We start from the raw sequence: 18,281 nt of genomic DNA on the forward strand, positions 1-18,281 counted from the left end.
AAATAAAAATAAAAATTTCTGCCCTCCTTTTTTTTCTCCCCCTGCCTGAAAATATCAGGAAACTTTTTCAGCTCGGTCACATTTTTAGCTAACCGCCGCGTCGCCATTTTTATTTTTTTTTATAAAAATATATTTTTACCGACGCAATATTGCACATTCAAATATATATATATATTTCACTCGACATCGACTAGTAGGTGGAGGAGCAGTTCGTTGAAATAATAATAATAGGAAGCAGCATATTGATATTATTATCACCAAATCCACCCCGACATTTTGTCTCCAGCAGTTTTTAAGGAGGAATGTTAATATTGTGTACGTTTCTGTACTTGAAATAACTGGTTTATAGTCCTGCCTTAAAAAGCCAAGAAACATGCAGAGGACACTCAGATAGGGCAATGAATATGTGTGTGTGGTTACTTAATATACAACTAATTAATATTGACAGAAATCTTTTTATTTTAGTTTGGCTGTGTGTTTTTAATAATATCCTTGCATAAATATTAATTCAGGAGAGAAATGGAGATGTAGTATGTATTGTTTTCCTCAGAGATGAAGTTGTCAGTTTTTTTTTTCAATAACAGGATATAGCCAAGGTCAGTAGTGCTGGCTGGATTTTATTTGTTGGTTTATTTATTCATTGTGCAAAGCAGGGGACATGTTATTATTAATATTCATGTATAATTCCCTCCTTCCTCTTTCGCTCATGTTCTGAAAACTGTACTTAAAAAAAAGAGAGAAATATCACGAGAACTGACGCAGGCATGGTGCAGATTAAGGGTTTCCATCTTAAATTCTTGTGTGTGTGTGTGTTCACTGCTCAGATTATATTATGTTGCTTTTATTTTCCTGCCTGCCGCTAGGCTGGAGCAATGCTTCAGCTGGCCCTCCCCCAGGCCCACAAAAAAAGACTGGAGCTCTGTGATATCCATACAACACTGCCACACTGCATAATAGTATGTTTATTACCCAGCCTGCTCACTTTATGATGGTATTTATCATGCATCGTCACTGTAATCAAGTTAAATACATGCACACTGCAGATTTAGGGAGTTAACAACACATAAATTGCTTTCTTGTAGTTTTTTTCTTTGTTTCACTGCTCATAATTACAGCTCAACTATCATAGAATAAATTAGCAACATGCCTGATGGTGGTCTGTGCCAAAAATATTTTTTTAAATCCAGCTGATACCTAAAATTGCTTGCTTCTACAATATTCAGAAGTTATTATAAAGGTTATTTTGTGCACACAAAATAACTGGCAGCCATTTTATGTTGCAGTGTTGCAAAAAAGAAAATGTAAAGCAAATCAAAATCTAAATGAATAATATCACTGGAAAAGCTGGAAAAATTAGTTATTCATTTAGGCAACACAAAAAAAGTAATTGTTAAATGTGACCAGTTTTTAGAAATGTTTAATATGCAAATCTGATGAAACATGAGAGCATTGGGTTTACATGAGGTTTTATTTAAATGGTATTTAATGTTTAGAGTTTGTAATTAAGTGCATGGCGTCTTGAAAAAAGGAATTTGACAGTCTTATAAAAAAATCAGTTCAGTCAGTATAAAGGGAAAAATTATTTTAATTTTGAGCCCAAAAAGGAAATATTATAATCAGAAAGCAATAATAAATGAGCTAACAAAACATAAAAAAATACAAATAAAATGAAAAAGTAATGATATACATTTTAATTCAGTCAATGGGCTTGTTAAAAATATTTTTTAGAATTAAAAAATAACATTAATAATTAAGTAAAGTTTAAGCGGTCCAATTATGAATAAAATTTGACACTGACAGTTTATTATAAAATAATCAAGACTCTAGAATACCAATCACCATAAAATGCATTTAAAAACTATGTTTTTATTTCCAGTTTGACTGGCAATACAAAATGAATAACATTAATTTTAAAGTATTTTCTTACTTTATGGTCATTTCCTGCAGCTATCCTGAAACTGAAATGATTAACTTGGTAAATACATGGACGGAAATTTAGTACCACACATGTCCTATAAATGCTATATATATATATATATATATATATATATATATATATATATATATATATATATATATATATATATATATACAGTACAGACCAAAAGTTTGGACACACCTTCTAATTCAATGGGTTTTCTTTATTTTCATGACTATTTATAAGGCAAGAAATCCCACTTATTAACCTGACAGGACACACCTATGAAGTGAAAACCATTTCAGGTGACGACCTCTTGAAGCTCATCAAGAAAATGCAGAGTGTGTGCAAAGCAGTAATCACAGCAAAAGGTTGCTAGTAGGCCTGTCACGATAGCAAATTTTGCTGAGCGATTAATTGTCTCAAAAAATTATTGCGATAAACAATAATATTGTCTGAAGACCTTTTTACACTGATATAATGGAAATGACGTAATAATGCATGTGATTTCCTGCCAAAGATAGATGCACTTTATTTTCAAAAGAATATTTAACACTGGAACTGATAAACAAAATAAACAAAACAACCAAAAACAAAAATAAAATGGATTCTCAGTCTCCATTAACAAAAAATGTACTTGATAAAAACTAAACAACATAAAGCCAAAGTGGAAATAAATACTGCATTCAACCAAAAGACTGCAGATTATGAAGTCTGTATATTATGTTGCCCTTCAGTAATAATTAGATTTAAATAGAGAAGATGGGCACATCGACTACCTGATGCAATAGTTCAAACTACATGATTTTTGCTCCTATTTTTCCCCTTATGACAATCGTAGAACGTTGGTCTTTCTAAGATTGTGTGGTGTGTTACGGTAGATCGTCGTTGCCGCTCCGATCTAAATCAGGGATTTTCCCCGACTGGGAGCTTAACGCAGCCTGTTGAATGTGACAGGTAGCCAATCAGAAAGCGAGGATTCTCCTCAGTGTTTTCTGAGGGGAAATTACCTCGGGGAATCCCAAACAGCTGACACGGCGCAACCCGAAGTCCAGCCGAAGTGGAAACAACATTAATGTTTATTCAACATGCAAAGAATATAGAAATGACAAGAGGAGGAGTTGGAGCGAAATTGCTACCGCAGTTGATAAACCCGGTAACTTTTCAGCTGTTCTTCGTTAACGTGACATAAATAGGTTATAATGATTTTCATTCAGTCAGGACTTTACGCTGACACTAGCCACATGCATTGCAGGTAGATTGTAGTAAAGCATTGATTAATGCCTGGTTTTAAAATTAGTTAACTGAACTTGTAGCCATTATTTTGTGCCCATTGTTAGACACCACACAGCAGGAACGAACCCGATCGAACCGTTATACCTAGGATTTCTGTCGGCTAATGTGTGGTCTGTCAGGTTTTGAAAATGGGCCGACAATCGGCTGACAACTCTAAGATCCTGTCGTGTGCGCTGGGCTTTACACTAAGGAAATGAGGAAGGGAGGGTCAGTGGAGAGCACCGGAGTTGAGCTTTTTTTCATTCAGTGTCATCAACAGAAAGAGAAAAAGGCCGGAAGAGACGATAATGCCGATATTTGAAATGACGTCGATAGTTTTAATTTATCGTACGATTAATCGATTTATCGTTTATCGCGACAGGCCTAGTTGCTACTTTGAAGAAACTAGAATATAAGGGGTATTTTCAGTTGTTTTACACTTTTTTGTTTAGTGCATATTTCCACATGTTATTCATAGTTTTGATGCCTTCAGTGTAAATCTACAATGTCAATAGTCATGAAAATAAAGGAAACTCATTGAATTAAAAGGTGTGTCCAAACTTTTGGTCTGTACTGTATATATATATATTACCTTTCCCTTCCCCTGTATATTTAGTCAGTGGACAGTAATTACACTAAATAGGTTTATGATTGCTTTAATTTTGGTAGATGTGTATTATATCTGCTCTGTTTTTCTTTAAAAATTAAAGTGTCAGTGTTGAAATGACAAAATAATGAATAAAACTAAAAGTGAGCAATTTAAAGTTTTTTGAATCAGATGTAACATTTTGGACAGAAACTATCTTTCTGGCAACATTTTGTCATTAATATGTATGTTATGTTTATGTATGCAAACAAATAGAACTAAGATGAATAGCTGACTCACTGTTTAATAATTTAATATTTTTTATCTTTAAAACTAAAATAGACATATTAACCTCTTAACCTGTTCATTGCGATGGAATATTAAAAATTGACATTTGACAATTTAAAAAATTCAAAATATGTTTTTGTTTCTTTCTCTGTAGTTCTTCAAAGATTTAGTAACATTACACTTAGACAAATATTTGGGACTTTTGAAGTACTTTTGAAATAAATAAGTTCAATCATTAAATTTCTGTTGCATATTATTCCTCCTCCCAAAAAAACTTTTTTAAAATGTGATTTTTAGGTTTTAGGAATAGGCATCTTATCTTATTCTATCATTCTATAGTTTATTATTTTGAACAGTTTACAATTTCAGGCTGTCATTTTGCTGTTGAGGCATTAAGCTTAAATTTATAACCTTTGGAGTGTTTCTTGTTTAAGCAAGGAAAAAGAATTTGCTTAATATATATATTTTTATTTTTATTTTTTTTTTTGCATAAGCTGACTACAAGCATCTTTGCTGCATAGTGCATTTCACTGGCAGAATTATTCCTGAAAGTTGGGTTTATAACTGATGCATTTAACAGAGCTCAAAGGCAGGAGAGCGCACTAATCACACCGCTGGTGCTTCTCTGTGTTGGCTGCTTAGCGCACAGTCACAGCTGGATCTCCGATGTTTACCTCAGCGCGGATTGCGTGCGCCTCCTTTCACTCAAACTGGACTCAGGCTCACCTGTATTGAGATTTATATCAATCCCCTGTGAGAACTCATGTTTGTTTGGAGAATTCTTTATCAAGGTATGAGCCAAATTTAAAAGCCAATGTGTTTGCTCTGCTTGCGTAGCTTAATGTGAACTGCAAATATAACCTATAGTTGCGCTTTCAGAGGTGTGCGTTGTTAATATACGTTACGTGAACAAAGAATTCTGTGCGGTGTGTGCATTTACATCTCACACACCCTTCTTGTTAGCTCTGTCTGCGCTAGTAAAGTTTACTTGTGTTCCTCGGTGCATTAGTGGGCCAGTAGTCCAGCCCGTGGAGAAGCTGTTGAACTCGCCTCATAGTCACGCAGCATGCTGGTTTTATTTTTTTTTTATCCTTTATAAGTTTTGAAGTGACAAGATTTGTCAAACTGTGCTATATCAAATGCTTTTTCTATTTACAGTCAGGTAGAGTTGCTGCGTGTGGCTGCAAGGGTTTCCGAAAAAAAACCCTCATCCCATAAAGCTCCGTCAACCAAACCAGTCTCTGTGGTTGAGTTTTTACCAGTTGTTAAAAACTCAATAGGCACAAAATGGAAGAATTACTAAAGCCACATAAATTAATCTCCGTTTGTCTCTCTGTATCCAGCAGAGAGATGCACAGTGCAGCAGATTTAGCTCATCATGCAGGACCGGCCCAAGATTGTATGAGGCCTTGAGCAGAATTTGATTTAGGGGGGAATTTGATTTGCTACTAAGAACATCAGCACCACAAACAGCATTTCAATATAGATTTAGAGAAATTTGGAAGAGGGATGGTAGTTTAATTGGCCAACCTTAAAAGTAATCAGTGCTAACTATAATTTACTGAGATGCATTGACGAACACAACGGAGCTGAAACTCAAAGTTTAAACTCATAGCATCAGATTGTAGCTGTGGCAGCAAAACAATCGAACTATGAAAATTGTTTATTGCACTTTTACAAAGTAAACTTGCCAGCTCCTTAATATCTTAAATTTAAATGTTAAACACTTTTAAGTCTTTTTATCTGTGCTGAAACCATTAAATGAAATTTAACAGTATTGACATTTTCAATAAACAAATGTCAAATTTCTATATATGTGGTCTGTGTTAAATTGTTAGCATTTATGGGGCTCTTGAGAGCCTGGGGTGCCTTGAGGAACTGCTGATTTAATTTCAGTTTAACAGAAGTGCAAATAATTGATATTTATTTTAATTGTATAAATTTTTTATTGGTCGTTTTTAACACTATAGTTGTGGGTTTAAAGAGTATTTCACTGACAATGTCTTCCAGTAATATCTAGTTACCTAGGAATGTCATTACATTTCCTGTCAACTTAACATCTTTTATTAAAAAACACAGTGAGCTACTGGTGGACCACCTCAGCTCACCGGCCACTGGGCTCAGCAAGTTTTCTGGGGGTAACGCTGAGTGGTTTTTCTATCAAACCGCTATCTATTTATAATTATTCAGCAGTATTAAGAACAAAAATAATACATGAATATTGTTTTTAACCTTAAATAACCAATTTCTAACTGAAAGGTTTGAAAGTCACCTTGGAATTAAGTTTTTTTTCTAGTACCACCCCAAATCTATCTTCCAAGTAGGGCTGTATAATTATATCGATTCTACGATATTTATAGATTTTTTTTTTTCCCCTTGGAAGGTATCGATTTTTCATCTGCAAGTATCAATACATTAAACCATAGGGGTCCATAGGCTTATACCGTCTTTTTAACATGTCTGGTTTGTGACGGCGTGGCAGCAAGACTCCGCCTCCCCCAGTCTTGTGCTTAAAGTGCACATTATAAACTACATACCAGTTTTTAAATTGTGTTAATAGGCCAAGTTAAACCGGAGTTATGCTAAAATAAGTAAACTCTGTCCAATCAGAGGCAGGTATTGTGTAGTTCGTGATTTTAATCAGTTTTCAGTTAATTAAATCCAAGTCTATGGAACACAAAATGTCACTAAAATCACTCTGTCCTTCTAAAATCTTTCAGAAAATCGTAAAAGTGCAAAGAATTGTATAGAATTGTATCGTTTGCCAAACATTGTGATATATATCGTACTGTGATCAGAATGTTGTATATTGCATCGTATTGTGAAATTATTGTATCACTACACCCCTACTTCCAAGTGGGTACAGTTTAAACATTGTGTTAACATTTTATGGTAACCGAAGCTTAAAAGTACAAAAACAACTACAATGTTCAGTGTTGGAGTTTTAGAATTAATAGATGGGACTTCTTTCTACTGTCTTTTAGGACTGTTTAATATGATCAAAATTATGTTCCAATGTTTTTTTGCCAGTTCTTGGTGAATGATTCAATTCATATAGGGCTTGAGATATTCCTGTGTATTTACCTAACATGGGCCAATAGATCCATCTTAGGCCAGAACCAGTTTATAATTTTTCGTCATGTACTAGAGAAAATATGATTTTCTTTTGTTTGTTGTTACTGTAAACAAATTTATAGAAAATCTCTAAGAACCTGAAGTAGAGTTTTCTTTTTTGTTGTGCTTCTTTTAGGGAAAGGTGTATCCACAAATCTTCAAGGTGTATGCACCTAATGCATCAACTTCCTGCATTATTTTCATGCAGCAAGTTGATGTGTGTTGCTTGAAATGTTAAAATTTTCTATAATGTGTCCTATCATTTCACTGATTTAAAAAATACATTCAACTGCAAAATAACCTAGATTTAAATGAGGGTTGTTGTATTTCAGTGAAAACAAGGCAGAAACGTTCAGTACAGCATGGTGTTTTAGTAAAGTGAGTATTCAGAATGAGTACAAGTAGCCTTAAAATGGAGAGCTGTTCAGAGTCAGTTTCACATTGATGTATTTAATTTAGTTTTCATGTATTTATGATGGCACATAATATATTAACCTCAGGTTACCTGTATCAAAATATTGCACAAAAAGTTTGTTTGTCTCTTAAAAGATAATGGGAACGTCTGGCCTTGGTTTTTAAAATATCAGTTTAAAGTTAAAATCCTGAAATGTGGAAACTGTTCTCTGAGCTTTTTGTGGCTTTAATAAAGGCTATTATTAAAGTAACCTCTTTTATGCCACTCCCAGTACATGGAACAGTCAAAGCAGTTACTACTGATTCCGATTTCTAGGTTATGCAAAAAATGAGAATCCATTTTTCTGGAATTCACAACATATTGGTGTCCAAATTCCAAAATCATTAAATGGTTAAAAAACATAAAATATGTGTAAGTACGTTGTTTTATCTGCATGTGACAGAAAGCTGTGCAGCAGTCTGACGGCTTTTAATGTTGAAGAAAAAAAAAAAGCGCTTCAAAGTTTTGGAACACATAGAAAAATACTGAAAGTTAAGTCAAATACAATACAATATTACCTTGCAGCAAGAAGGTCCTGAGTTTGATTCCTGGCCCCGGGGTCTTTCTTTATGGAGCGTGTGTGTTCTCCCTGTGCTTGCGTGGGTTCTCTCCGGGTACTCCAGTCCTAAAACATGACTGCTAGGTTAATTGGTCTCACTAAATTCTCCCTAGGTGTGAGTGTGTGTGTGTGCGCATGGTTGCGTGTCCTGTCTGTCTCTGTGTTGCCCTGCGACAGACTGGGGACCTGTCCAGGGTGAACCCCGCCTCTCGCCCGAAACGTTAACTGGAGATAGGCACCAGCACCCCTCCTGAACCCACTAAGGACAAAGGTGTTAGAAAATGGATGGATAAAATATAATAAAAACATATAACTATAAAATTTATATCTTAACCCTCCAAAACTATTAGAAAATAACGCAGTGATGATAATGATGGGTAAATATTGCAATGATGATCAGTTGTGAAATTTGTCTTATTTTCCTTCTCATCTGCACTTCCATCATAGTCTTCAGAGTTTTGAGCAAAGCCTTTTGTGTCTGTTGTGAGAATCTGCTGTCCAACTGGTTAAATATCGCACATGAAAAATACAAATTCATAGCACAATTCCTTCACTTCAAACACTCCTTTTCGATATAAATATTGCACACTGATATTTCAAAGATGATATACTTGTGATGTATTGTACAGCCTTAGATGTGAGTAGTGTTGACACGTACCAGGCCACGATTTTGGGTTGGCTGTTGGAAGAAGTTTGATGAGAGGACTTGGATGTTTGTTTTTAACCAGATTAAGGTTGAAAGAATTAATTGTGATCAATAGATTATTGAAATATTCATCAACTAATTTAGTAATCGATTAATTGTTGACAGGAGTATACAGACTCAAAAAAAGGCAATTTGTGAAGAAAGAAACATTTAGAGCAGTAATTAAGCCAATTCTGTACACATGTTTAGGACAATTATGCCCATCTAGGAAATATGTTTTAGCCAAATCTTCTCAAATGGCATAGATTTAGCTTCAGCCATTTAAGGAAAGCTATTGCATATTACTCAATAGCATTTTTATTTTCTTACTTAAAAAAGGGAATTGAATTATGTTCATTTACGTCTTTTAATTTTTTTCTAATATTGCATAAACAAGGCAGTAGTGGTTGAATCAAGTTATTTCTGCTCCCCTAATGTCAGTGTCTGGAGACTTGTATGTGCCTTTAATCAGTTTGGAAAAGCCCAAACGATGTCACAGTTATGTGAGCTTCTCATAACATTTTAGTTGATTGTAGACACACCTGTAAAAGTATTTTAAAACGATAACTTAAACACCACAGGCAAATGCTTCCCAAGATTAACATGTTTTGGTGCAAAATGTGCATCAATCCCAGAGCAAAAGCAAACGGAAATGTGAAGATGCTAGGTAAAGCTAGTCTAAAAGGGTTATTATCAGTTGCTTAACGATTTCTTTACTGACATGGACTAAAAGACCAGTCACCCACAAATACACTGTTACATAAAGAAAAACAAAAGCCCAGATTACAGTTTTCAAATATACTCTTGGACAAATAACTTAATTGTTATAGTCAGTATCAGGGTCAGGTTTGATGACATTCAGGGAGAGAAAAAGGGAAGCTTGAAACACCATCCCAGCTGTTAAGTTTGAGGGCAGCAGTGAATGTAGGGTGGGCCTTATTGACCCTTTGCAACTACATCACTTAAATCACACCATGACAAGGCACCATGACGTATGTCGGAAGTGAGAAATGGGAGTATTGAACAGAGCAAATGAAATTGTTTTCCAAAGTTGTTTTTGGCTGTTTATTCATGGCTTCTACTTGTTCAAGTCAAACTACGTGAACATGTGTTACGTTCAGGTGTGAACCTGAACCTGGGGCTCATAGATGGCGGTATATACAAAAGTTTGAAATAGCTAGCTTAGAAACCAACTCATACCTCTTGCCTTCTGACGTGTTGATCAAATTGCAGACTTTGCCTGAATTCACACCACATGATTTATATCACGGCGTTTCCCCTGGAGCAGCCTTAAAAATGTACAAAAGATGAGATGCTAACCAGATTTTTCCATACATGTTCTGCCACATGATGGTATGGCATTATCTCCATGGTTACTAATGGTTAGATGCCTACCTTCTCCATAATGTGATATTTGATATCTTTGTAATCATACCTACTTATAAAGTATGTAAATGTTAGTCTTCTTGCCTTGTAAAAAGTGTTCGGTGCAAATTCGCGATGACACCGAGGGCTGATAGTAGGCCTGTCACGATAACAAATTTTGCTGAGCGATTAATTGTCTCAAAAATTATTGCGATAAACGATAATATTGTTTGAAGACCTTTTTACACTGATTTAATGGAAATGACATAATAATCCATGCGATTTCTTGCCAAAGATAGATACACTTTATTTTCAAAAGAACACTAAACAAAATAAACAAAACAACCAAAAACGAAAATAAAATGGTCTCCATTAACAAAAAATGCACTGGAAAAAAAAAAACTAAACAACATAAAGTAAAAGTGGAATTAAATACTGCATTCAACCAAAAGAGTGTAGATTATGAAGTCTGTATATTATGTTGCCCTTCAGTAATAATTAGATTTAAATAGAGAAGATGGGAACATCCACTACCTGATGCAATAGTTCACACTACATGATTTTTTGCTCCTATTTTTTCCGTTACAACAATCTTAAAACGTTGATCTTTCTAAGATTGTGTGGTGTGTTACGGTAGATCGTCCTCCGATCTAAATCAGGGATTTTCCCCGACTGGGCGCTTTAACGCAGCCTGTTGAATGTGACAGGTAGCCAATCAGAAAGCGCGGATTCTCCTCCGCACTTTCTGCGGGGGAAATTACCGATGGGAATCCCAAACAGCTGAAACGGCGCAACCCGAAGTCCAGCGGACATTGGGGATGATATGTGGAAACAACATTAATGTTTATTCAACATGCAAAGAATATAGAAATGACAAGAGGAGGAGTCGGAGCGAAATTGCTACGCAGTTGATAAACCCGGTAACTTTTCAGCTGTTCTTCGTTAACGTGACGTAAATAGGTTATAATGATTTTCATTCAGTCAGGACATTACGCTGACACTAGCCATATGCATTGCAGGTAGATTGTAGTAAAGCATTGATTAATGTCTGGTTTTAAAATTAGTTCACTGGACTTGTAGCCATTATTCTGTGCCCATTGTTAGACACCACACGGCAGGAACGAACCCGATCGAACCGTTATAGCTAGGATTTCTGTCGGCTAATGTGTGGTCTGTCAGGTTTTGAAAATGGGCCGACAATCGGCCGACAGCTCTAAGATCGTGTAGTCTGCGCTGGGCTTTACACTAAGGAAATGAGGAAGGGAGGAGTCAGTGGAGAGCACCGGAGGTGAGCCTTTTTTTCCATTCAGTGTCATTAACAGAAAGAGAAAAAGGCCGGAAGAGACGATAATGCCGATAATTAAAATGACGTCGATAGTTTTAATTTATCGTACGATTAATCGATTTATCCTTTATCGCGACAGGCCTAGCTGATAGCTGTTGTAAAAGAATATTTTAGTAATCGACTACTGTATCAATTATTTTTATGATTAATCAGAGTAATCAGATATTTTGCTCGCTCTATCTCACCTCTCTGTCTTCATTAAAAATTGTAATATAAAATTACAAGTTTGGTTTGCATCCTTGTCTGTTTGTGTAGCTGGCCGCGCAGGTCCCAATTACCATTTTTAAAGTGAAAGTAACTAAATAGAAGTGATATTAGGTTGCAGATGTCTTTAGACTGGCTTTAAAGGAGCAAGTTGGTTGGTTTTATGTCCGTCATGACGGAATGGGTTCTGAAGAATGTGACGTCATGTGTAAAGGGTCAATAGATGCAGAAGGGACTGGTGCATACAGCGTATGGTATCCTGTGAAAAGAATATGTGGAAATATCTCATGTTCTGTCAGGAAGAAAGGGTCTAACTTCTAACAAACTCTATCAGAAGCTAACCAAACAGAAGTTGGTTAGCTTCTGTTGAAGGTAACCAACTGTTGGCCCAAGAGAATTCTACCAAATAATAGCAAATATGTAGAATTATTACGTTGTAAAAAGTTAACAATATTCTTGTGTCATTATTCATGCATTTGGAAAATAGAAAGTAATTTAGGTAATTCTGACTTAAAATATTTGTTGAACAGTTTTCTTTTAATGCAGGGCAACAAATATGTATGTCATACAGTTTCTTCTAAAAATAACCCTTTTTATAAAACCCAATTGATGTCTTGACTGTCGTCAGAGATGCCACAAAGTGACAAACTTAGTATCGCTCAGAGTAAATTATTGTTGTTTATTTAGAACATGTAAAGGATCCTCCATTTTAGACAACATGTCCAAATTTTATTTTGTGAAGGAATGTTTCAATAATGGACTATTGACAGCATATTGAGAAAAGTCGTGTGACATACACAATAATTTTGTTTAATCGTATTTTGCGCAAAAATGTAGCATTTGTTTATTGATGCCTAAAGCGATTAGGTTTGTGTTCAGGCTTTTCTGGCCAATTTTCAACGTTCTTTGAGGCCTGAGGTTCCAATTTAATGTTTTTTCTTCAATAAATCATGATAACTATAGAAGGAAGAAAGTTATTTAATGGTTTTATTAGTTTTAAATCCTTCACTAAATAAAATCTGTACATGCTGATTCAAATTTCTTTTTCCATTTTTTAAAATAAACTATTATAGCAATAACTCTTGCAACGAAACTAGCTTTGTCACTTTGCAACATCCAATCTAACAGTAGGGTTGGTATAAAGTATAGTTCTGACTGTCGCTAGAGGTATCAATTATGTTTTATAAAGAGTGTCATTTTTAACAGAAAATGTAAGATATACATATTTTTGCATTGTATAAAAAGAAGACCTTGTAGATGTTTGATTTGAATTATCGGTAACACTTTGTATAAGGCTGACATGACACTGTCATAAACATAACGTCTATCACAAACGTGCAGGAGTCTTTATGAATATCTGACTGTTGTCATGAAGTGTCATTTGGTAAATAATGACACTTTAAATGCAAAGTTGCTCTAAAAGTTGCATTGAAAGTCCATTAAAAGTGCCAACTTTGCATGACATTGTCATTATTTATAAAATAATGCAAAGTTGGCACTTTTGATGGACTTTAAATGCAACTTTTAAAGCAACTTTGCATTTAAAGTGTCATTATTTGCCGAATGACACTTCATGACAACAGTCATAGACATTCATAAAGGCTCCTTCGTGTTCATGACAGATGTTATGTTTATGACAGTGTCATGTCAGTCTTATTCACACTCCACCAAATAAAGTGTTACCAAATTATCTTAGTTACCTTTTAATTGCGAGATGGATGAACATTTGTTTAAATGTATTTAAACAGAGTGTTTAAATACATTTTGTTACTGTTTGGTAGGATTGTCTTGGGTCATCAATTTTGGATATCTTCTGAAAATAGTTTGCTAGAATTCTGTCCCAGCATAAAGTTATTACTATACCCATTTATACATCAAAGGATGAGTCTTTAACAGGTGTGCATTAACATCAATATTAGCCGAATAAGTAAGAACAGGGCCGATATTAACAGCAAATATTTATTTCTGTGTTGTGGTCATGTGTGTAGGTTTTTCGAGATGGTCTTGGCCATGTGGTATTTGTTTTGGTCATCACTAATAGTGATTCAGCGCAGGATTGTGGGGTGTTTAACTGAAGCAGAGAAGCAACCGTGGGTGTGATGCTCATTTTAAATGGTTCTTAAAGGGTAGGGAAATATGTAAAACATAAATAATATTGGCAATCGCCCATAACAGCAATGTTGATCTATCAAACTTGGTCCAGTACCCCTAGTATACGTATTGGCATTAACATCAATACCGGCAGATGTTGATATTTTTTTTAGCTTATTGATAGAGACCTGATAAGTTATTGATAACCGATGTCTATGTCCACCATTTTTCTGTTTATGTTTCAGGAGGGGAGGGGATTGGCTAAGTGGTATTTGTTTGTTTCTAGGGCTGAAACGATTCCTTGAATGATTCGAGTACCTCGATTATTAAAATTCCTCGAGAAAAATTTACCTGCCTTGAAGCTTTGTTAATTTATGTTTTATTACTTAGCGCACCGTGTTCTGGCCGGAACATTATTTGCGTTGCGCGGAGCTCTGACTTCCGCCTCTGTGTTCTTGACGAAAGCTAAGTGTTAGCAACATAATGTCCAATTTTCAAGTTCGGCCCGTGGGGATTTTATTGATTGATGATAATATCTGGGTTTTCATCGTTTTTGGGTGACCAATAGACATGCTTAAAATGACTGGAGTACGGCATCCTTTCTCCTCCGGGAGCTGCTGGTTCAGAGCGAAGAGCGCTGCAGGAGTATTTATACAGGTGAGCAGATAGACTGAACACAGCGGGCACTCAGGAGTAAGTAGCTGATGTTTATACTGTAAGTGTAGCTTTACGGACGAACTGCACAATAAATTTCATATCATCCTGGTCTGAACAAACGGGTGGCGGTACATGACTGGTAGACGAGTTTCTGAGTGTGACGAACGAAGTTGCCGTAAATATCCCGTATTGCTCACCCCCTCAACCCTTGTTCTTACGTTCGTCGTCTTTCCCCCTCAGACTTAAGTTCGCCTGGAATCTGGTTTATTTCCTCCCCTCTACTCCCATCTTACTTTGTTTGTTCATTTCCCGTATTCTCAAACCCAAAGCTTGACAGGTATGGGGCAAGGTGAGAGTTCATCTATTAAACTGACTGAAGATGAATACATAAACTAAAAGCTGGAGCATAGACATTTTTTATAAGAGTATTTGTGAGGCTGCCTCTTTATTATTAAATTGAATATAATTTCAGATCTTTGTGTAACTTTTCCTCAGGTGAACTTAGAAAGTGAGCTATTATTGCTACAGGTTAGTTTTCTAAACTACAAAAAAGTAACTGTTAGGGATGCTCAACAATGAAAAATTGGACTGATATTGATATCTTATAATAACACTGGTGTTATGCCAGATTTACCAATGTTTTATTTTATCTTTTTTTTTATCCGACTACTCGATTAATTGTAAGAATAATCGATAGATTACTCGATTACTAAAATATTTGTTTACAACAGCCCTAAAATGAAGCAATGTCAGCAGTGCGAAGGTTTTTTTTCCCTGAGTGTTGAAATGATAGGAAAATATATATAATAATTATGTATCATCTGTTTCGTCCCAAATTTTCATATCAGTCTAACTCTAACCCTTATGTGATTTCTATTTTTAAATAAAGCACATCAAAGGACATGTTTTAGATTAAAAGGGTTCTACACTGAAAATTGTGATTTTTTTCTTCTTCTTACTTTTGATGGATTTAGTGAATGAGTGCGGAATTAAAAATCTATATATCTATATATACAGTATGTTGATCTGCCAATCAACAACTGAATTAATAAAGGAACAATGCCAACTCTAATGTCTGGTGCATCTAAAATAAAACATAAACTTTGACTAATCTTGAAACACTCTCAAGTTCAAGTTATTTAATCACATTTTTAAATTAAATATTTAAAATTTAGATTTCCTAAAGCAGGATTTGAACCTAAATCCTTTAAAGTCATTTTGGTTTTTCTCATGTTTTCTGACTTCATACTGTTAATGTTGCTGTAATTGTTCTGTGGGTGTTTGGTGTTTGTCTTGGTCTGGTATTTGTTTTATCGTCAGCATGTCTCTACGATGGAGCCATAAAGTTTTCATAGAGACCCTGTGTTTAATTTCATCTACTGCAGCTCTGTAATTTCACTTTTTACTCTTTAACCTTTGCTAATATTTCTTCTACAGTTGTATGCAAGAGTAATGTTTAGTTTGAATATAGAAAAACGACACTGAGATCTTTTACCGTAGTCATTTAGTTCTTTGTGCGCTTGATTTTTCCCACAGGTCCTTGAATGCATCACAGTGATGTCATTTATTAGAAGTTCATTTATTTTAACAAAAAATAAATAAATCAATGTAGGTTGATTTACACAGTGTCTCTGCTCTGCTGTGATATTTTATTCTTATCTTTGTAAAACTGATCCAGGGCCTGCCACAGCTGGTTCACAGCGCTCCGAGGGCTGGTGTGGGCTGGGGGGAGGGCAGCCTGTGGTGGGTACAATAGGGGGAGGGTGTGCTGGAGGAGGAGAAAGGGGAGTGAAAATTTGAGAATATTCAGCCTTTAAACAGCAGAGAGGAGGTGAAAGCTCACGTCACGGCAACTACTAGCAGAACAGGAACGACTGGTTGCTGGTGAGAAGCTGCAGTTTGGAAATACACACCCCTGCCGACTATTTCTGGGCTGGAAAGCAGAGAAAATAAATTATATGCATTTTGTTTGGTAAATCTTCTCCAATGTAGACCACACCCTCAACTCATACACTGGGTCTTTTATTTCATGTGGATAATAAGCTGGGGGAAAGAGACCTCTGCCTGATTTATAGCTGTACACTTAACATGGAAGAAAAACTCAGTTAAAACTGTGCGGCCCCTGAGAGGAAGCCTAAATTCAGAGTTGCAGGCATTGGCTGATCAATGGAAAAGACATCAATTATCATAAAATATAAATATTTGTTCTTTTTAATCACAGTTCATATAAGCGTACACGATTTTAGATCTTTCCAACAGGTCCTTGAACTTCTACAATATTTCTATTTTTAATCTATTTTAATTGGACATTTAAGTCAATTTTCCCTGTATTTTTGCATTGAGCTTCTCAAATGTAAGAATTGACACCTTTTTCTATTTAAAGTAACTTAACCTGTGAATGAAATATTAAGTTTTGCGATCAGTTTAGTTGATTTGTTGTTTTTTTCTACATTAAGCTGAAAACAAGAAGCATCTAGAAACAAACAGATCCTGAATTTAGGCTTAACATTCTAATATTTTACACAAAGAGGTTTCAGTCAGGCTTTTATTGGTGATTTCAAGTTTTCTTTGGGATCTTATCTTTTCTACAATTCTGATTTTTACTACTACAATTAGGTCTGATAAATTGTTGCTGACTGATAAATTGTCCCAGTAGTTATTGCAATAAAAGATAATATTGTTGTTTTCAAATAATATAATGGTATTACAATAATAATGTAAGAATACCTTCTCAAAGATCAATAAACTTTAAATTCTAATGAAGATTTAATAATGGAACTGGAACACATTTTAAATATCCAAAATAAATAAACAAAGCAACAAAACCAAGAAATAAAATGAATTATAAAGGCTCTGTAAACAAAATTGTCCTTTAGAAAAAAGGGCTTGTTGAGATCAATGCACCAGCCTGAAAACTTCTGTCATCTAGTTTTTAGAAGAAAGAGAGAGAAAAAAGAGAAAAACAATAAACTATGCAAATGGAAATTAAATTTGTTTTAATATACAATTAATTCACACAGGTCTAACTTTACCACATGCAAATTTATTTTCACTAAGCTTTTTAAGTAAATGCAGCAAACATTAATCATGAAAATGCACCTCAGATTTCACAATGGAGGAAGTAGTTTTTAATAAAACAGAAAATGAAAGTATTTGAGGATTGTCTCCATTGAAGCCTCCAGGCATGTCACATACCTTGATCTTACTGTTTGCTAAGCATCTAATGCAATGTAATTCTGTGGAACATAACTTGCCTATTCAAATGTAAATAAATTTGTAAGTTTTTTATATTTTTATAATTTTTTTTTCCCGTAAAACATATTCAAAAGAAAATACCTTGGCATATTGCTAAATGACATACATTTAATACATATTAATGTATATTAGGTGTTTGACCTTTTATTATAGGTCATTGTGTGTGTTTTAGAGGGTGTCTCAAGTATTTAGTTATTTCCGTGATCCCTGTGAATACCAAAGGTCCATGGTATAATGATTAATTTGAATATGTATTTGAAATAGTCAGAACTTCATTAAGCCAAAGTAGACAAACTCAAGTTATTGTTCTTTGGGATCAGTCCAAGATTCCAAAAAGATTAAATGTACTTTCATTTTGATATAAAGAAAACTACTAAATTCTGCTGTTTCTGAAAATCCAATCTTAAAAAGCTCTCTTCAAAATTACATATTTATTTCTATATAGAATAATTTATTTATGCTTCTTTTTGTATTGATCTATACTG

The 18,281-nt window shown here is 34.8% G+C and overlaps 1 protein-coding gene across 1 annotated transcript in view; it reads left to right on the top strand.

The window, feature by feature from the left end:
- The window catches only part of LOC102226906 (AT-rich interactive domain-containing protein 5B-like), a 57,753-nt gene that overhangs the window by 707 nt on the left and 38,765 nt on the right, over nt 1-18,281 (top strand). The gene's annotated exons all lie outside the window — the stretch shown is intronic.

The sequence above is a fragment of the Xiphophorus maculatus genome, chromosome 11 (genome assembly GCF_002775205.1).
Source record: "Xiphophorus maculatus strain JP 163 A chromosome 11, X_maculatus-5.0-male, whole genome shotgun sequence".
NCBI classification, from domain to species: Eukaryota; Metazoa; Chordata; class Actinopteri; order Cyprinodontiformes; family Poeciliidae; genus Xiphophorus; species Xiphophorus maculatus.